The sequence below is a fragment of the Balaenoptera physalus genome (assembly GCF_965194825.1).
Source record: "Balaenoptera physalus genome assembly, chromosome: 4".
In the NCBI taxonomy this organism is placed as follows: Eukaryota; Metazoa; Chordata; class Mammalia; order Artiodactyla; family Balaenopteridae; genus Balaenoptera; species Balaenoptera physalus.
Genome location: NC_138891.1, coordinates 131,425,298 through 131,447,598, shown reverse-complemented (window position 1 = coordinate 131,447,598; position 22,301 = coordinate 131,425,298). Strand labels below are relative to the sequence as shown.

Sequence of the window (22,301 nt, the reverse complement as noted above, 5' to 3'; positions counted from 1 at the left end):
AGGCTTAGTCTTACTGCAATTGGCAAAATGCAAGGTAATGTATCCCCCAATGGAATATTACATTGCAGTTTAAATAAGCAAAGTAGAACTATAAATCTCAAAAGCAATGTTGAGTTTAATAAACTTGTAAAATGTTGATACAATTTATGCCATGCTTGAAATAAGTTAAAGCATGCTATATATTTTAAATACTTACATATACAGTCATGGCAAAAAAAATCATAATTGGGAATGAAACAACAAGTCTTGGATAGCAGTTATAGTGGTATTTTGAGGCAGATTACACTAGGTTTTCTGAGCCAATTCTGTGCATATCTTCCTTTTTTCTTAAAAATTTTTATTGGAGTATAGTTGCATCAAGAGGAATGGATAAAGAAGATGTGGTACATATATACAATGGAATATTACTCAGACATAAAAAGGAACAAAATTGGGTCATTTGTAGAGACGTGGATGGACCTACAGACTGTCATACAGAGTGAAGTAAGTCAGAAAGAGAAAAACAAATATCGTACATTAACCCATATATGTGCAATCTGAAAAAACTGGTATAGACAATCTTATTTACAAAGCAGAAATAGAGACACAGACTTAGAAAACAAATGTGTGGATACCAAGGGAGGGGGATGAATTGGGAGATTGGGATTGACATATATACACTATTGATAACTGTGTATAAAATAGATAACTAATGAGAACCTACTGTATAGCACAGGGAATTCTATTCAGTGCTCTGTGTTGACCTAAATGGCAAGGAAATCTAAAAAAGAGGGGATATATGTATATGTGTGGCTGATTCACTTTGCTGTATGGTAGAAACTAACACAACATTGTAAAGCAACTATACTCCAATAAAAATTAAAACAAAAAACAAAAAACAAGGTTTCTGGATTCATGAACTCAGGAGGAGAGTTACCATTGAGAAGAGGATAAGAAGTTTTGGGTGGTTGTTTGTAGCAATTGGTAATGTGGTTCTAGTCATGCTGAATTTGAGACGCCTGTAAGATTTTTCAAGGGAAATTATGGAGAGTGCCAGATTGAGGATAAAAAATTTGGGTGCTGTCAGCATATAAGAATTAAAGTCATCCATAGGGTCACTCTGGAACACTGTGGTATTTAGAAATTGAGGGAATGAGGAAAATCTCACAAAGGAGAACGAGTGAACGTGACCAGAGAGATAGGGAAAGAACCAGTAGAGAAAGTGGCACCTCTTACACTAAGAAAGCACTGCAAGAATAAGGAAGTTGTCCGCTAGGACAAATCTGATCAGTTAAGTAGGTTGAGAACTAAGAACTGATGATGGATTTAACTATGTGGACATCACCAATGACTTTTAGAATATATTTTATGGGAGTTGTGAAGAATAAAATAAAATGTTTGAAAAGAGAATGGGAGGGGCTAAATTAAAGGTAGCAAGAAGAGGAAACTCTCCCTGTCAATTTTTGGTTTAAAAACAAGAAGTGAGAAACAGCAGTAGGAAGAGACTGTGTGGTCAGGAGAAAGTTGTGTTTTTCTTTTTCTTTTTTAAAATTTGGTTGTATTGCAGTCAGTTTGAATATTTATGGTAAGCAGAATAACGGGCCATCTAAAATGTCTGTGTCCTAATCTCCAAGGCCTTTGAAATATGTCACCTTACATGGCAAAAAAAGGATTTTGCAGATCTGATTAAGGATCTTGTGATGCGGGAGATGATGTCCCATTATACACATGGAGCCAATGTAATTATTATCCAGGCAGATCCAGTGCAATTACAGGAGTCCATATAAGGGAAAGAGGGAGGCATGAGGGCCAGAGAAGGAGAAGTGATGCAAGTGGAGGAGAGAGAGAGACAGAGACAGAAAGAGAGAGATTGAGATGCAAGGATGTTACATTATGTACTTGAAGATAGAAAAAGAGCCATGAGCTAAGGATGCAGGTAGCCTCTAGGCTGCTATTCTAGGTGGAATAGAAAAAAAAAAAAAAAAGAAAAGGGAATTCTTCCCTAGAGTCTCTACAGCTCTGCAAATCTATTTTGGAATTCTGGTCCCTAGCACTGTAAGATAATAAATAAGTATTCTTTTAAGCCACTAATTTTGTCGTACTTTTTAATAATAGCAATAGGAAACTAATACAGTGCTATTGGGAATGACACAATCGAGAGGGGAAGATGATAATGCAGGAAAGAGATGGCCAACATCTGGAGTGATGACTTTCAACCTGTATGTTTGAGATATCAAATAGGATCTGATACATGAGGGATGGACGTAGACAGGATTTCATTAATAAGAACAGGCTTAGAATAAAATTCAGCTGCAATCAGTTGATAGATTCAGTGGCAGAAGAATTTCCTCCATTTTTTTCACTCACTGAAGCTAAAATCAATGCTATCAGCTAAAATGAGAGACGTGGGGAGACATGTTGATGAAAAGTAAACAATAGTCCTTCAGGAATGTGGGAAAATAATAGACTAGAAAAGAGTAATATGATTGTATGGCAGAAATAAGAACCTGCCTGAAGTTTGCGGCAGTGGATTTTCTCTTTTAATTTTTTTCTTCAGGCATATTTAGCCTCCTGGATTTACTACAGAGTCCATGGAGAGTTGGATTTAATCAAAGCTGAGGTTTTGCCAGAAGAGTAAAATAGAGAAAATTAGGGTTAGAAAGTGAGGGTGTATGCAAGGGAATCTAAGGTGCTTTAGGGAGGAAGTGTGGACATGATGAAAGTTAGAGATATTGAAAATGTGGTGAATCAATCAACTGTAGATTTCAGTGGGGTAAAAAACGTTATTGTATAGTATAGGGAGATGATGAAGGTCAGAGAGTGAGAAGCTTGAGTATAAGCTATGGAGGGAGTGGAGTTAATGAGAATAAAAATGTCTAGGCTGTTCTTCTCTGGGGCTGTACATTAACATTGCCTGGGGAGTTTAAATCAAAGCTGAATTAAATTAACGTTGCTGGGGATGGAGCCCAGTCATCAGTATTTCCTTACATTTTTCACATATGATGATAATATGCAGGTTGAGTACAATGAAAGTGAGCGGCTGAGATGGAGTGAAAACGGTACCATTGGAAGCACAAGAGATATGTATATTGTAAAGACAAATGACATAACATGTAATCAGGAATTGAACTCTTCCTCGGCAAAGGAATAGGGTAACCTCAGCTGTTTTATGATATAGTTATGGAAACTTTCACCATTATCATAAATTAGGCCTTTCTTTTTTGGCACAAGGACAACTGAATTAACTATTTTGCTACGAAATCTTGGGCAGAATGTTGCCTGGCTGTTGTTAAAGGAATAAGAAATAGATGTTTCTCTCCATTCTCCTCTCCTATTACATATGGGAAATGTTCATATAATTCTAATTTAAAATATTTGACAAATAGATAGACCTAAGCTACAAGTTATGTGTAACAGTAATTTTGCTTAGAGACGTAACACCTGTAACAAGATCAGACCTAAGACATCACTGGGCACTTAATCAACTGGTGAATAAGATGTAACTCTTATGCGTATATTTCTGCAATAGATACTAAGAGTTGCATGCCCAGAAATCTATTTTTTCTTCTTTGCTAAGAGAGTCTCAATTTTGTTTAGGGTAGAAATCTGCTTTTTTAAAACATGTCTCTACCAACACTTCCTTGACCTAGTATTGTCATGGGACCTATATCTGGCCAGTGAGACTAAGTGGGAGAATTCTAGGTCAGGCTTCAGAAAAAGTTTTGTTTTCTTCTGATAGAGACAGACTCAGGAGCTTGGGTCTTTGCTCCTTTGCACATTTCACCCTTTTCCTTGGAGGTGACGCAGCCATTCTGGGACTTTGGGAACAAGTGCCACATGCTGGGTTGCTGTGAGCAGGAAGCTAGACAGAGCCTCCATCCTCCAGGAATTATTAGACCAGCTGTGCCAGCCCTGAGCTGCCTAACTCTACCCTTTGTCTTTATGAGAGAATAATAAACATCTTACTTGTTTAAGCAACATTAAAAGAATATGTGCTACATAGAGCCAAGTGTAATTGCTAGCAAATATAATTTTCTTCAAAGAGAGAGTTTACAAAATGCCTTCCTTTATCCTTTGTTGTAAGTTAAAAAAAAAAAGAAATTTAATCAGTAGATTACATAAATTATGTTTAAATTATACTTATGCTCATTCATACAATGAAATACAGCACCATTATAAATATGATGAGGAGGACATCAATGTGTAATGACATAAATGTTCATGATAGAGTATTAGGTGGAGAAAAAAAAGGATGTATACTAGGCTTTGTCCAAATTATTTTCATCTAAATCTTATCCATTTTTTCTTTTCAGGTCTATTGTGGTAAGTCATGGTTGTAGTAAAGGGCAAGCCATGGAGGAGATGTGTCTGGAGAACTAGTCTATGAAACACCAAGACAACATGAGTCTTCAAAGTCTGGGGTTAGTGGCTGCATGTAATGAAGAAAAATGGCATATGTTTATCCTTGAAAGTCTCAAGAAACCAACTTTAAATATTTTTTAATCATAATATTATTATTTTTTTCTTTTTTCCTTCTTAAGTTTATTGGCTAGTGTTTTATCAAGATATACTTTGTTATTGTAAAAAATAAACAAACAAAAACAACAAAAAAGACTTTTACTTTCAATGTTAGGGAGATCAAATACTGATTGCTATTATTATCCACATAGTACTTAAATTTATTAAATAATGCTCAAGGGCTTTTTGTGGAGTGAATTTTTAGAAGACCTTCAGTCAGTCTCCAATTATTTTTCATGTTGGGCTCATTTACTCACAGTCAAAAATAATTTCATAGGAGAGACCATCAAGATGGTGGAGGAGTAAGATGTGGAGATCACTTTCCTCCCCACAAATACATCTACATGTAGAACAACTCCTACAGAACACCTACAGAATGCTGGCAGAAGACTTCAGACTCCCCAAAAGGCAAGAAATTCCCCATGTACCTGGGTAGGGCAAAAGAAAAAAGAAAAAAACAGAGACAAAAGAATAGGGACTGGACCTGAACCTTGGGGAGGGAGCTGTGAAGGAGGAAAATTTTCCACACACTAGGAAACCCCTTCACTGGCAGAGACGGGGGTGGTGGTGGCAGGGGGGAAGCACTGGAGCCACAGAGGAGAGCGCAACAACAGGGGTGCAGAGGGCAAAGCAGAGAGATTCCCGCATAGAGGATTGGTGCTGACCAGCACTCACCAGCCTGAGAGGCTTGTCGGCTCACCTGCCAGGACAGGTGGGAGCTGGGAGCTGATGCTTGGGCTTTGGAGGTCGGATCCCAGGGAGAGGACTGGGGTTGGCTGTGTGAACACATCCTGAAGGGGCTAGTGTTCCACAGCTAGCAGGGAGGGAGTCCGGGAAAAAGTCTGCAACTGCCTAAGAGGCAAGAGACCATTGTTTCAGGGTGCACAAGGAGAGGGGATTCAGAATATCACCTAAACGAGCTCCAGAGATGGGCGAAAGCTGCAGCTATCAGCACAGACCCCAGAGGCATGAGATGCTAAGGTTGCTGCTGCAGCCACCAAAAAGTCTGTGTGCAAACACAGGTCACTATCTCCACATCTCCTCCCGAGAGCCTGTGCAGTCCATCACCGCCAGGGTCCTGTGATCCAGGGACAACGTCCCTGGGAGAACACAGCATGCCCCAGACTGGTGTAACGTCATGCTGGCCTCTGCAGGCTCGCCCTGCATTCCATATCCCTCCCTCCCCGTGGCCTGAGTCAGCCAGAGCCCCCTAATCAGCTGTTCCTTTAACCGCATCCTGTCTGAGTGAATAACAGATGCCCTAGGGCTACCTACACACAGAGGTGGGGCCAATCCAAAGCTGAACCCCAGGAGCTGTGCGAACAAAGAAGAGAAAGGGAAATCTCTCCCAGCAGCCTCAGGAGAAGTGGATTAAATCTCCACAATCAACTTGATGTACCCTGCATCTCTGGAATACCTGAATAGACAACGAATCATCCCAAAATTGAGGCAGTGGACTTTGGGAGCAACTGTAGATTGGAGTGAGCTTTCTGCATCTAATTTGTTTCTGGTTTTATGTATCTTAGTTTAGTATTTAGAGTTTATTATCATAGGTAGATTTGTTTATTGATTTGGTTGCTCTCTTCCTTTATATATATATATATATTTTCTTTTTTTCCTTTTTCTCTTTTTGTGAGTGTGTATGTGTATGCTTCTTTGTGTGATTTTGTCTGTATAGTTTTGCTTTTACCATTTGTCCTAGGGTCCTGTGTGTCCGTTTTGTTTTTTTGCTTTTTGTGGGTTTTTTTAGTATAGTTTTTAGTGCTTGTTATCATTGGTGGATTTGTTTTATGTTTTGGTTGCTCTTTTTTTCTTTCTTTTTTTTATTACTTTTTAATTTTTAATAATTTTTTTTTAGTTTTATTTCAATCACCTTTTATTTTATTTTGTTTTATTTTGTTTTGTTTTGTTTTCTTTCTTTCTTTTTTTTTCTCCCTTTTCTTCTGAGCCGTGTGGCTGACAGGTTCTTGGTGCTCCAGCCAGGTGTCAGGCCTGTGCCTCTGAGGTGGGAGAGCCAAGTTCTGGACATTGATCCACCAGAGACCTTCTGGATCCACATAATATCAAAAGGTGAAAACTCTCCCAGAGATCTCCATCTCAATGCTAAGACCCAGCTCCACTCAACGACTAGCAAGCTACAATGCTGGACACGCTATGCCAAACAACTAGCAAGACAGGAACACAACCCCACCCATTAGCAGAGAGGCTGTCTAACAACAGAATAAAGACACAGACAATCCAAAACACACCATTGGGCATGGTCCTGTCCACCAGAAAGACAAGATCCAGCCTCTCCACCAGAACACAAATACCAATCCCCTCCACCAGGAAGCCTATACAACCCAGTGAATCAAGATTAGCCACTGGGAGCAGACACCGAAAACAATGGGAACTAAGAACCTGCAGTCTGCAAAAAGGAGACCCCAAACACAGTAAGTTAAGCAAAATGAGAAGATTGAGAAACACGTAACAGATGAAGGACCAAGGTAAAAACCCATCAGAACAAACAAATGAAGAAGAAATAGGCAGTCTACCTGAAAAAAATTCAGAGTAATGATGCTAAAAATGATCCAACATCTTGGAAACAGAATGGAGAAAATACAAGTAACATTTAACAAGGATCTAGAAGAACTAAAGAGCAAACAACAATGATGAACAACACAATAAATGAAATTAAAAATTCTCTAGAAGAAATCAATAGCAGAATAACTGAGGCAGAAGACCGGGTAAGTGACCTGGAAAAAAAAATAGTGGAAATAACTACTGGAGAGCAGAATAAAGAAAAAGGAATGAAAAGAATTGAGGATGGTCTCAGAGACCTCTGGGACAACATTAATTGCACCAACATTTGACTTACAGGGGTCCCAGAAGAAGAAGAGAAAAAGAAAGAGACTGAGAAAATATTTGAAGAGATTAAACTTGAAAACTCCCCTAATATGGGAAAGGAAATAGTTAATCGAGTCCAGGAAGCACAGAGAGTCCCATACAGGATAAATTCAAGGAGAAACATGCCAAGACAGATATTAATCAAACTATCAAAAGTTAAATACAAGAAAAAAATATTAAAAGCAGCAAGGGAAAAGCAACAAATAATATACAAGGGAATCCCCATAAGGTTAAGAGCTGATCTTTCAGCAGAAACTCTGCAAGCTAGAAGGGAGTGGCAGGACATATTTAAAGTGATGAAGGAGAAAAACCTACAACCAAGATTACTCTACCCAGCAAGGATCTCATTCAGATTCGATGGGCAAATTAAAACCTTTACAGACAAGCAAAAGCTAAAAGAATTCAGCAGCACCAAACCAGGTTTACAACAAATGCTAAAGGACCTTCTCTAGGCAGGAAACACAAGAGAAGGAAAAGACCTACAATAACAAACCCAAAACAATTAAGAAAATGGTAATAGAAACATACATATTGATAATTATCTTAAATGTAAAGGGATTAAATGTTCCAACCAAAAAACATAGACTGGCTGAATGGATAAAAAAAAGAAGACCTGTATATATGCTGTCTACAAGAGACCCACTTAAGACCTAGGGAAACATACAGACTGAAAGTGAGGGGATGGAAACAGATATTCCACGCAAAAATATATCAAAAGAAACCTGGAGTAGCAATTCTCATATCAGAAAAAAATAGACTTTAAAATAAAGACTATTACAAGAGGCAAAGAAGGACACTACATCATAATGATCAAGGGATCAATCCAAGAAGAAGATATAACAATTGTAAATATTTATGCACCCAACATAGGAACACCTCAATACATAAGGTAAATGCTAGCAGCCATAGAAGAGGAAATCGACAGTAACACAATCATAGTAGGGTACTTTAACCCCCCACTTTCACCAATCGACAGATCATCCAAAATGAAAATAAATAAGAAAACACGAGCTTTAAATGATACATTAAACAAGATGGACTTAATTGATATTTATAGGACATTCAATCCAAAAACAACAGAATACACTTTCTTCTCAAGTGCTCATGGAACATTCTCCAGGATAGATGATATCTTGGGTCACAAATCAAGCTTTGGTAAATTTAAGAAAATTAAAATCATATCAAGTGTGCTTTCTGACCACAATGCTATGAGACTATATATCAATTACAGGAAAAAATATGGAAAAAATTTAAATACAATGAGGCTAAACAACACACTACTAAATAATCAAGAGATCACTGAAGAAATCAAAAATGAAATCAAAAACTAACTAGAAACAAATGACAATGAAAACACGATGACCCAAAACCTATGGGATGCAGCAAAAGCAGTTCTAAGAGGGAAGTTCAGCAATACAATCCTACCTCAAGAAAGAAGAAACATCTCAAATAAACAACCTAACCTTACACCTAAAGCAATCAGAGAAAGAAGAATAAAAAAAACCCAAAGTTAGCAGCAGGAAAGAAATCATAAAGATCAGATCAGAAATAAATTAAAAAGAAATGAAGGAAACAATAGCAAAGATCAATAAAACTAAAAGCTGGTACTTTGAGAAGATAAACAAAATTGATAAACCATTAGCCAGACTCATCAAGAAAAAAAAGGAAAAGACTCAAATCAATAGAATTAGAAATGAAAAAGAAGTAACAACTGACACTGCAGAAATACAAAGGATCATGAGAGATTACTGCAAGCAACTATATGCCAATCAAATGGACAACCTGGAAGAAATGGACAAATTCTTAGAAAAGCACAACCTTCCGAGACTGAACCAGGAAGAAATAGAGAATATAAACAGACCAATCACAAGCACTGAAATTGAGACTGTGATTAAAAATCTTCCAACAAAAAAATCCCAGGACAAGATGGCTTCAAAGGAGAATTCTATCAAACATTTAGAGAAAAGCTAACACTTATCCTTCTCAAAATATAGAACTCCCACCTCCAAAATATAGCAGGGGGAGGAACACTCCCAAATTCATTCTATGAGGCCAATATCACCCTGATACCAAAACCAGGCAATGGTGTCACAAAGAAAGAAAACTACAGACCAACATCACTGATGAATATAGATGCAAAAATCCTCAACAAAATGATAGCAAACAGAATCCAACAGCGCAATAAAAGGATCATACACCATGATCAAGTGGGGTTTATCCCAGGAATGCAAGGAATCTTCAATATATGCAAATCAATCAATGTGATACACCATATTAACAAACTGAAGGAGAAAAACCATATGATCATCTCAAAAGATGCAGAAAAAGCTTTCGACAAAATTCATCACCCATTTATGGTAAAAACCCTCCAGAAAGTAGGCATAGAGGGAACTTACCTCAACATAATAAAGGCCATATATTACAAACCCACAGCCAACATCGTTCTCAATGGTGAAAAACTGAAACCATTTCCTCTAAGATCAGGAACAAGACAAGGTTGCCCACTCTCACCACTATTATTCAACTTAGTTTTGGAAGTTTTAACCACAGCAATCAGAGAAGGAAAAGAAATAAAAGGAATCCAAATCAGAAAAGAAGAAAGCTGTCACTGTTTGCAGATGACATGATACTATACATAGAGAATCCTAAAGATGCTACCAGAAAACTACTAGAGCTAATCACTGAATTTGGTAAAGTAGCAGGATACAAAATTATTGCACAGTAATCTCTTGCATTCCTGTACACTAATGATGAAACATCTGAAAGAGAAATTAAGGAAACACTCCCATTTATATGGCAACAAAAAGAATAAAATACCTAGGAATAAACCTACCTATGGGGACAAAAGACCTGTATGCAGAAAAAAATAAGACCCTGATGAAAGAAATTAAAGATGATACAAATAGATGGAGAGATATACCATGTTCTTGGATTGGAAGAATCAACATTGTGAAAATGACTATACTCCCCAAAACAATCTACAGATTCAATGCAATCCCTATCAAACTACCAATGACAGTTTTCACAGAACTAGAACAAAAAAATTCACAATTTGTATGGAAACACAAAAGACCCCGAATAGCCAAAGTAATCTTGAGAAAGAATACTGGAGTTGGAGGAATGAAGCTCCCAGTCTTCAGACTACACTAAAGCTGCAGTAATCAAGACAGTATGGTACTGGAACAAAAACAGAAATATAGAGCAATGGAACAGGATGGAAAGCCCAGAGATAAACCCCTGCACGCATGGTCACCTTTTCTTTGATAAAGGAGGCAAGCATATACAATGGAGAAAAGACAGCCTCTTCAATAAGTGGTGCTGGGAAAACTGGACAGCTACATGTAAAAGAATGAAATTAGAGCACTCCCTAACATCATATACAAGAATAAACTCAAAATGGATTAAAGACGTAAATGTAAGGCCAAACACTATAAAACTCTTAGAGGAAAACATAGGCAGAACACTCTATGACATAAATCACAGTAAGATCCTTTTTGACCCACCTCTTAGAGAAATGGAAATAAAAAGAAAAATAAACAAATGGGACCTAATGAAACTTAAAAGCTTTTGCACAGCCAAGGAAACCATAAACAAGATGAAAAGACAGCCATCAGAATGTGAGAAAATATTTGTAAATGAAGCAACTGACAAATGATTAATCTCCAAAATTTACAAGCAGCTTATGCAGCTCAATATCATAAAAACAAACAACCCAATCCAAAAATGGGCAGAAGAGCTAAATAGACATTTCTCCAAAGAAGATATACAGATTGCCAACAAACACATGAAAGGATTCTCAACATCACTAATCATTAGAGAAATACAAATCAAAACTACAGTGAGGTATCACCTCACACCAGTCAGAATGGCCATCATGAAAAATAATAAATGCTGGAGAGGGTGTGGAGAAAAGGGAACCATCTTGCACTGTTGGTGGGAATGTAAATTGATATAGCCATTATGAAGAACAGTATGAAAGTTCCTTAAAAAACTAAAAACAGAACTACCATAAGACTCAGCAATCCCACTACTGGGCATATACCCTGAGAAAACCATAATTCAAAAAGAGTCATTTACCACAATGTTCATTGCAGCTCTATTTACAATAGCCAGGACATGAAAGCAACCTAAGTGTCCATCGACAGATGAATGGATAAAGAAGATGTGGCACGTATATACAATGGAATATTACTCAGCCATAAAAAGAAACGAAATTGAGTTATTTGTAGTGAGTTGGATGGACCTAGAGTCTGTCATACAGAGTCAAGTAAGAAAGAGAAAAACACATACCGTTTTCTACCACATATATATAGAATCTAAAAAAAGAAAAAAACATGGTTATGAAAGACCTAGTGGCAGGACAGGAATAAAGACGCAGATGTTGAGTATGGACTTGAGGACATGGGGAGAGGGAAGGGTAAGATGGGACGAAGTGAGAGAGTGGCATGGACTAATATATACTACCAAATGTAAAATAGATAGCTAGTGGGAAGCAGCCACATAGCACAGGGAGATCAGCTCGGTGCTTTGTGACCACCTAGAGGGGTGGGATAGGGAGGGTGGGAGGGAGATGAAAGAGGGAGGAGATATGAGGATATATGTATATGTATAGCTGATTCACTTTGTTATAAAGCAGAAACTAACACACCATTGTAAAGCAATTATACTCCAATAAAGCTGTTAAAAAAATAATAATAATTTCATAATCTGGCTTCTGAATTCACATTTGATATGCACCAGAGAACACTGTATTTTCATGTATTTTTAAATGCTCTTTAATTGCTAGATATTCAATTATAAGAAAAAAGTAAAGTGTGAAATTACCCTGAATCCATGGGTTATGTATCTGAGCAATTGCATAAGCTGTTAGCCCTTCTATTTACAAACACATGTTTAATAACAGCAGAGCACCCAGGGTGAAGCAGAACATGGTTCAGTGCAACCTCTTATGCACACTCAACTTATAAGAGTTTAGTGAACCTAAATAGCTTATTTTATAACCCTTCACATCATCTGGGCAAGAATTATGATTAATATAAAAAATATCCACAGTGCTTACATATTTTCTCCCCAAATAACTGATTAGTAAATTTATAGTCAGCTAAGAGTTTCATTTAAAAAAAATTATGGCTAGTGGTTTTGGATATTCTTTAGAAAATACTGTACTCTAGAGTTCACCACTTGGTTGAATTCTGAAGGTTTTTCCTTGTGTGAATCACCACATGAAGCACAACAAAAAGAGCAATAGCAATTCTTTTTTTAAGCAAAAACCTCATTGAGATTTTGTAGGGATTTTATTTATTTATTTTTTATCCCACCAACCCACCCTCAGCCATTTTTACTTATCACAATTGTCACATCTAAAATATTAAGTATCTGAAAAAGAATATATATGTGTGTGTATAACTGACTCACTTTGTTGTATACCAAAAGCTGACACAACATTGTAAATTAACTGTATTCCATTTAAAAAATGGTTATTAAAAAGTAAAATAAATAAATAAAATAAAATATTGAGTATGGTGAAACCTTTGTAATCAGAAATTCTCTCAGGCTTTATGTGTGTGTGTTTCGATGCAATATTGTACATTTCTCAAATTATTACATTTATCTAATTATATGAAAAATTTTTACATGAAAAAGTACAGCTGATTTATGTTGCTCTCTGCTATTTTCTATGCATAATGCAGAATTGCCTGTAGGAATAATGCCCTCCTGTTGCTTTAAAAGGACAAAACTTGAAATGCCTTAAGAATAGACTCTACTTTCTTAGGTGACTGCAGATGTAATTTTGTATGACTGGTAAATTTAAGTATAATCTTTTGGGAGCATTATTTAATAATACCTTAGATATTATAACAGAGGAATGAACAGATAACACATTAGATTTCTGTTAAACCCCTTATCACACTTTATATTGATATTAGTTTCAAAATAAAATTAATTCAATATATTCTTATTGAGCTTATCATGTTTTAAATTTAAGTTGGGTATAAAATTTTGCCCTTAGATGCAAAATATCTCCCTAATTTTAAAGATATGATTGCACTGTCTTCTAGCTTTATTGTTGCTATTGAAAAGGTAGCTATCAGGTCAGAAGATGGCAGAATAGGAATTTTCTATCATCATCCCCCCACAAAGCACTGATTTTGACAACCACGCATGGATGAGAGCATCTTTGTAGGAGTCCAGGAGTCTAGCTGAGAAGCTCCAGCACGCTGAGTAAACACACTGCAGAGGGTAAGAAGAACAGTTTCAATTTCCCCACGTGACCCTTGCCCCAAAGAGGACATCTCAGGGCCAAGAGAGAAGCTCTCGACCTGTGATTTCTCTTACTGGGGAAAGTGGAAGTGTAGTGAGTGAATGCCTGGCTTCCCCAGCCATGTGGGATACTGACCAGGAGACCCATTTCTATCTCACCCTACCCGGTATACTGAGGTGATTGGCATGGCTGAGTGGCTGGAAGAGGCTGGGAGCACGGCAACCAGGGCTCAGAACACAGCAAAAGGCGTAGATTCTACTAACAGTTTCATGGACTCCATTAGAAAGCCTTGCCACGAGCTACTTGAGATGCATCACGAGCAGATCCCCCCCCCGCCAATTCCACAGCTGGCCCACAGGCATCCCCCAATGCTCCACATGCTTCATGCACCCCCTAGTGGCTGGTTCCCTACACAAGTCCCCACAGAAGTGAGTGTGAGCATTTGCAGGAGGTTTGGGAGCACATAAATAAAGCAGGTCCAGCTCTGCAGAATTGGGAGAAGGGATACAAACTTGAGCATTTCAGGGCACTCCCCTAGAGAAAATAAACTGGAGGCTCTCAACACCTAGACTGGCTTTGTAGGACCAAAAGAAAGTACAATTTTGAGAATTCCCCCTCAAGAGGAAACAGGAGATGTGGAGCAGGTGCATGCACAGAAAAAGTCTGAGAGAGCCACAGACTCCCTTGCCAGGCTGACCAGTGAAGGTATTTCTCTCCTGAAAAGATGGTCAACGTCACTAGTCATAAGGGAAACAAAAATGAAAACTGCAACGAGATTTCATCTCACATTTGTTCGAATGGTTATTTTCAAAAAGACAGAAGGTAAGTGTTGGCAAGCATGTGAAGAAAAGGGAACACTTGTACTTTATTGGTGGGAATATAAATCAGTGCACTGATTATGAAAAACAGTATGGAAGTTCCTCAAAAAAGTAAAAATAAAACTACCTTATGATCTAGCAATCCCACTTTTGGGTATATATCCAAAGGAAATAAAGTCACTATCTTAAAGAAATATTTGTACTCCCATGATCTTTGCAGCATTATTTGTATTAATCAGGATGTGGAAACAACCCATGTGTCTGTAAGTAGGTGAACTGATAAAGAAAATGCGATATATTATATATATGAATGTGATATAATATATGATGAAATATTGTTCAGTCTTAAAGAAATCCTGACATTTAATACAACTTGGAGGTTATCATGCTAAGTTAAATAAGTCAGACACAGAAAGACAAATATTGCATGATCTCACTTATATGTGGAATCTAAAAACCCTGCACTAATAGTAAAAGAGAACAGAATGGTGGTTACTAGGAAGGTGTGCAGGAAATTGGAAAATGGGGAGATGTTTGTCAGAGAGAATAAGTTATAGTTATAATATGAATAAGTTCTAGAGACCAATGTACAGCATGGTGACTATAGTTAAGAATAATAAATTTTATACTTGAAATTTGCTAGGAGAATAGATATCAAGTGTTCTCATTACACAAACCAAAAAAAAAAAAAAATGATAACTAAGGTGATGGATATGTTAATTATCTTGATTATGCAATCATTTCATAATGTATACATATTTCAAAACATCACATTTTATACCTTACATAGTCACAATTTTTATTTGTCAATCATACTTCATTAAAGCTGGAAAAATAAAAAAATAAAAAGTGAAAAGAAAAAATAGTTATCATGCTAATTATTGTTTCCTTGTAAGTTGTCACTTTTTTCTCAACTCATATTAACATTTTTCTCTTTTGTCATTGGTGTTCTGCAATTTACCACAATACAGCTGGAAGGATAACTTTTTATTTATCGGACTGGAATTAAAAGTGCTTCCTAAGTCTGGCAATTTGGTAATTCTGATTTCAGAATCTGACTTTCTGGAAAATTCTCAACCATTATTTCTGATTTTGGTTTTCTTCATTCTATATATTATCTCCATTTAAATGTAAGTCCAGTTAAACTTACTTTGAATTTATCTTCCACAGTACTCAAACTTCCTTTTGCATTCCACAACTCTTTTTTTTTTTTTTAATTTTTATTTATTTATTTATTTATTATATTTTCGGCTGTGCTGGGTCTTTGTTTCTGTGCGAGAGCTTTCTCTAGCTGTGGCGAGCGGGGGCCACTCTTCATCGCGGTGCGCAGGCCTCCACTGTCACGGCCTCTCTTGTTGCGGAGCACAAGCTCCAGACGCACAGGCTCAGTAGTTGTGGCTCACGGGCCTCGTTGCTCCGCGGCATGTGGGATCTTCCCAGACCAGGGCTCGAACCCATGTCCCCTGCATTGGCAGGCAGATTCTCAACCACTGCGCCACCAGGGAAGCCCCCGCCCCCCACCAACTCTTTTTCTTTGTTACATATCAATAAGTTTTAAAATTTATATTCTAAAGATCTAACTCTTTTTAATCTCTTGTAATACCTGTTTATCAGTTATTTTTATTTTCTTGAAATTTTCATTTGCTTTGAGTCTACATTTTATTTCATATATATATTTTTATTTCATATTCTGTTTCCGATAATCTCAAATTTTTGGAGGTCTGATTCTGCTGTTTTTACCTTCTGCAAGTTCTCACATATTATGACGTTTCCTTGTGTATTTTGAGATTTGTGATTGTGAGTCCTGTTTGGGGGATATCTGTGGGAATTCATTGAGGACTCCTTCAGCGGAAAGTTACACTGTTTTTGTTAGGCACTTTTACACGGCCACAGTATCTCAAGTTACTTTTTTAATTCTAATATGAGACAAGCAAATTTCCTTTTTGTTGGACTTACTGGTGGAAATTCTTTCTAATTTAATCTTTCTCCTTAAATTGTTGTTCTTTGAGAATCTTACCCTTATTCTAGGATGTCTAACCTGAATCCAGGATTTTGCTCATGCCCTGTGCACTAACCCCTGCCCCCAAACTGCAGTTCTAGGCCACTAGGGATGGTAGATTCCTACGGGGATTCTCAACTGCCTCCTTTGCTAGTTTCTCAAAATTAAATTTCCGCTTAGTTCTTAATCTCAAAATATTTCACCTATTTTCTCGAAAACTTCTTAGATGTTAAATAAAATGGCATTTTTTCTTTCAAGCATTTTAGATTTTTTTCTGAGGAAATTATAGCGTATTAATCTCCAGTATCAGCAGAAAGTGCTGAATATCAATTGAAGTGCTAAATTGATATCCAATGCTTAATAGCACAAGAAGATTCTCTAATTGAAATTAAATAACCCTTGACTTATATTGAATAAAAACAAAAAACATATTTCTCAGATTTTATGATTCATTTTAATACCTTTCTTGTCAAGTAATAACCTGCTTAAGAAACTTATAATTGTCCTCAGTTTTTGATCTCAAAAAAATCTAAACTCTTTACTTCTTAGACCCTCTGATGTTTATCCCAACCTTACTCCTTTACTATATGGTTCTTACTAAAATGCATAAAAAGAAAATTTCAATAAGTCAAAAATATCACCCTTACATCAATATAGAAATGAACATGTTTCAAAGGTGTATTTACTCATTCATGAGAACTACTAGGTTAAGAGGGCTGGTTGCAGGAGAGTTTAAGGAAAGATATATTGAAATAAGTTTGCTAAGTCAAAAATAAACCTCTTCAGTGTCCTAAGAGAAAGGAAACATGAGGACAGATGTTATCTTTTACTGTCCAGAAATTATTTGCCTCTCTACAGGAAAAAATCTGTAAATTAGCATATAACATCACAAAATTTCAGCCCTAACCAATAATAAATGCCAAGTAAGACATAGGTACAATCCCCTAAAGAATTAAATAAGATTTGGTTGATTCTGTTAAGCAATGGCATTGGTTTCATGGCATTGAAAGGACATGCAGTTTTTATTTTGCCTTAGTTCTAAGTAGTGGATCTTTTTTTTTTTTTTCATTACAAATGTAAAGTCTATGAGGGTAGGGGCTTTACAATTCTTGTCCAGTCTTCCACGACTAGTGCACAGTAGAGTGGTCTGACACATATTAGTTGCTCAGAAAATATGTTGAAATAATGAATCAATGAAACTGACCTACTCTCTATGCCTTTTTTTCTTCTATTTATCTAAATTACGGCATCCCCACTCTATCAGACCTGAAGCTCCCTTTAATATAAAATATTTGGTAATGTCCTATGGAATAATGTGGAATGAAAGTCACAGATAATATAAAATAGTCATTTGGAAAAATTATGTCCTACTATAACATAAGGGAAATTTTAAATGAGAATAATTTATTTAAAATAACACATATTTCATTATGTAGTCAAATAGGAACAGCTACACTAAAAGAAAAATAAATTGGTCAGATGCTTGCTTTTATATGTAGACTCACTGACAATATGGACGTTAGAGACAGATTGGTACAGATGTTAGATTTATGACTCAAATTCCACGACTGATTGCCATGAATGCCGTGATTTTTTAAATGATGAATAACTTTTAGTGTAAGTTCCAAACAAAACAAAAGTCAACAGTCCCTCTTTACTGCAGTCCTGGATTTTCACTGTTCATTAAAAAAAATTACTTGTGTTTAAATATAAAATAGAATTTTATGTTCATAATCGTACACGGGGTTTTCAGTCACCAACCAAAAGATCATTAGAAAGCTGCATGAGATGCAGTGTACTTTGTGAAGGATTTACTGTATTTTAAGTCTTGTTTGTACAAGAGGACTATCAGACCTCCACCTATTAAATGCTAATGAAGTTCCTTATCACTGCAGCAACCAAATTCCACTTCCCCAAAAACACATTATCAAAATATTCCTAAGCTTGTATTTCCCCATTTCAGGACCACTGATTGAGGCATATTACCAATTTTTAAAGGGTCAATTTGAACAATATATCTTCATAAGTATTTCCCAGTGATTTCTGTGACTATTATCCTCTCATTTCTCCAGCACTTGACAACTTTTAAAGTTTGTATATACAGTGAAGTGATCAAGAGTGTGTGCTCTGTAATCTCCTTGTCTGCGTTTCTATCTCAGACGCCTGCTGTGTCCCTGGGCACTTCATCTACCGTGTCTGTGTTTCTCTTTTCTCATTTGTGAAAAGTGAATAAAATTGGCAGCTATCTCACTGGGTTGTTGTGATGAATAAATTCACATCAATTACAAGATTGAAGAGGTATCTCAGTTCATATTAACTTTTTTTTTCTTCTAGTTAGTACCAATCAGTTGGTCTTTTAAATATGCACCACTAGTCTTGTTTCTTTAGATAGATGGCAAGCTCCTTGAAGGCAGGGCATTTGAAAAATGGTGGATAAACTGTTGATAACTGATACATATTTATTAATTACGTCTATTTAGTTTGAGCCATTACAGAAGCATAATATTTGCATAACAAAACTCTTGAAAATATGAGTTAGAATTGCAAAGCATTCTACAAATATTCCCACAAAAGAAACATTAGTTCAAAGAAGAGTGCTCAAAAGCAGAGGAAACTAAAAATATTTTTCTCTTTGTTACTGATTTACAGAATGCCTTTGGCCAAGTCACTGAGCTGCTCTATATTCTCACATTTCCCACAACCAGGTGCAGTTGTAACACCTGCTCATTCCCTCTCTCTTGGGAACGTTGTAAAGTTAGATTATGTGTATGAAGCCTTTGTTCCCAGGCCAGGGTACAATTATCTGTCCTCTTATTAAAATTCCTCTCTCCTGTGACATTATGAAAGGTCTTAGGAATCATGTCTTCCTATGGATTTTCTCTGCTAGAAGAAGGTGTGTCTACTCTTTTTTCTTAACCACTGAACAATAGAAAATATTCATTACCTTATTATAGAGTTGGATAGTATTACCTAAAGCTTCAAGTGTCCCCACCATCAGCTTTTATGATTCCCATAAAAAAGTTCAGGAGCAAGCACTGAACTTGGATGGTAGAGAGCCTTGGCTTTATATCCTCATCTTTCACAGTGAAACATTAACTGTCAAATTAACTATAGACATTTCTCCAAAGAAGATATACAGATAGCCAACAAACACATGAAGCAATGCTCAACATCACTAATCATTAGAGAAATGCAAATCAAAACTACAATGAGATATCACCTCACACCACTCAGAATGGCCATCATCAAAAAATCCACAAACAGTAAATGCTGGAGAGGGTGTGGAGAAAAGGTAACCCTCTTGCATTGTTGGTGGGAATGTAAATTGATACAGTCACTATGGAGAACAGTTTGGAGGTTCCTTAAAAAATTAAAAATAGAACTACCATACGACCCAGCAATCCCACCCTGAGAAAACCATAATTCAAAAAGAGTCATGTACCACAATGTTCATTGCAGCACTATTTACAATAGTCAGGACATGAAAGCAACCTAAGTGTCCATCGACAGTTGAATGGATAAAGAAGATGTGGCACATATATACAATGGAATATTACTCAGCCATAAAAAGAAACAAAATTGAGTTATTTGTAGTGATGTAGATAGACCTAGAGTCTGTCATACAGCGTGAAGTAAGCCAGAAAGAGAAAAACAAATACCATATGCTAACAGATATATATGGAATCTAAAAAAAAAAAAAAAAGATTGTTCTGAAGAACCTAGGAGCAGGACAGGAATAAAGATGCAGACATAGAGAATGGACTTGAGGACATGGGGAGGGGGAAGGGTAAGCTGGGACGAAGTGAGAGAGTGGCCTGGACATATATACACTACCAAATGTAAAATAGATAGCTAGTGGGAAGCAGCCACATAGCTCAAGGAGATCAGCTCGGTGCTTTGTTACCACCTAGAGGGATGGGATAGGGAAGGTGGGAGGGAGATGCAAGAGGGAGGAGGTATGGGGGTATATGTATATGTATAGCTGATTCACTTTGTTATAAAGCAGAAACTAACACACCATTGTAAAGCAATTATACTCTAATAAAGATGTTTGAAAAAAAAAACACAAAAGAACCCAAAAAAACTATGGAAGAAACTGACAATTTTCCAACTCTATGAAATTAAATTAGTTAATTAACTAATTAAATTAATTAGTGTCAATTGTTACTGATTTTTAATTTGTTTTTGTAAGATAAATTCATACTTTTTTAAAAAAATTAATTATTTATTTATTTAGTCTGCACCAGGTCTTTGTTGCAGCATGCAGACTTCTTAGTTGCAGCATGCATGTGGGATCTAGTTCCCTGACTAGGGTTTGAACCCAGGCCCTCTGCCTTGGGAGCGAGAAGTCTTACCCACTGGACCATGAGGGACGTCCCAATTCATACATTTTTAAGGCTAAAGAAGCCCTTAACTTGGATTGAACAAAATGCAACAGATTTAAGCTGGCATATGGTAATCAGATGTGGCTCTGAGGCCACACTGCGTGAGGCTGAATCTTGGCTTTACCTATTAGCTGGATGACACTGCACCTTAGTGTGTCATGCTCAGTATTCTCTTCCGAAAGATGGAATTGAAGACGATGTCAACCCCATAGGGTAATTTTGAGTGCCAATGATGATAAGTAATGCATAGATCACATAGGAAATAATAGTACATATCTTTGTGACATGTCAGAGTGCTAGGTAAGTATTGATATTAACTATGATTCTCTGGGATCGGGGCCTGTCCTCTGCAATGCATGCTGTTCCTGGCCTCTACTCACTGGATGTCAGCAGAATCTTCCCAGCTTGAATCAAAAATATCTCCATATATTGTCAAATGTCCCATGGGGAAGAATAACCTCTGATTGAGAAACACTGTTTTGTATTATAATAGATTTTATGGGGAGGGGATGGAACAATTTCGAAATGACATAGTCCCTGAAGGCCATAAGCAAACAGTCCAATGCGGGGAGAGACCTTTGCAGCATAGAATCTGAACTGAGACACATCAGAACTTGAATTCAGATGCTGAACATTGTTCACTGTCTCTAGTTTCTTCATTTTCTTATCTGTAAAATGCAGATAACCATTAGAACTAAGCAGATAATTCAAGAATTTGGCTGGTGGCAAAATAAGTGTATAAAATTAATAATTTTCTTATTTTACAGTTAAAAATTGTAATGGATAAAAGACCTAAATCATAAGAGCAACAAATATAAAATTAGGAACAAAATTAACAAAATAAAAACACCCCAAATGTAAGCTACACACAGTAATTACTTAGGGTTATAAATTAGGAAACTGATATGAATCTTTAATATTGGAAACTGTTGGTCATTTTCCATGTAATAATACCATTTACATAAATGCTTTCAGAATCTAATATGGTCTTTTCTGTTGTTAATTTAACAAAACTATTTTAAAGTTCATCTGGAAAAAATCCAAAAGTATTTAAGAAGTAGAAAACAGGAGATTTTTAAAGCTTTTTAAAGAAAATTGCAATAATTAAAATGTTATGTTATTAACGCAAAAACAGACTAAAGAGAAATTCATCCCAATTACAAAAGAAGACAAATAATATAAATAGATCTGTAGCAAATTAAATTGTAGAGATCCATGAGGCAGAATAGAAAGTCCAGAAACAATTTAAGTATGTTTTCAATAAATTAAAAAAAATATTTGCTGAACCCATACTATGTTCCTGGAAGTGGTCTAAATATCGGGGGTATATTAGTTATAAAACAGAATATGTCCTTGTTCTCTTAGATTTTCCCTAGAATAGGCAGAAAAACAATTTAAAAAATCAACTCATAGATTTGTTATATACTGGCTGGTAGTGATAAGTGATTTAAAAA

The 22,301-nt window shown here is 36.4% G+C and overlaps 1 protein-coding gene across 1 annotated transcript in view; it reads left to right on the top strand.

Annotated features, from left to right (window-relative positions):
* The first annotated feature begins 9,991 nt into the window (after window positions 1–9,991).
* Window positions 9,992–22,301, top strand: part of CLDN17 (claudin 17) — a 31,347-nt gene continuing 19,037 nt past the window's right edge. The window contains exon 1 of the mRNA XM_082460609.1: window positions 9,992–22,301. This exon is cut by the window's right edge and continues 18,358 nt beyond it. The gene's annotated coding sequence lies outside the window, so the exon portion shown is untranslated.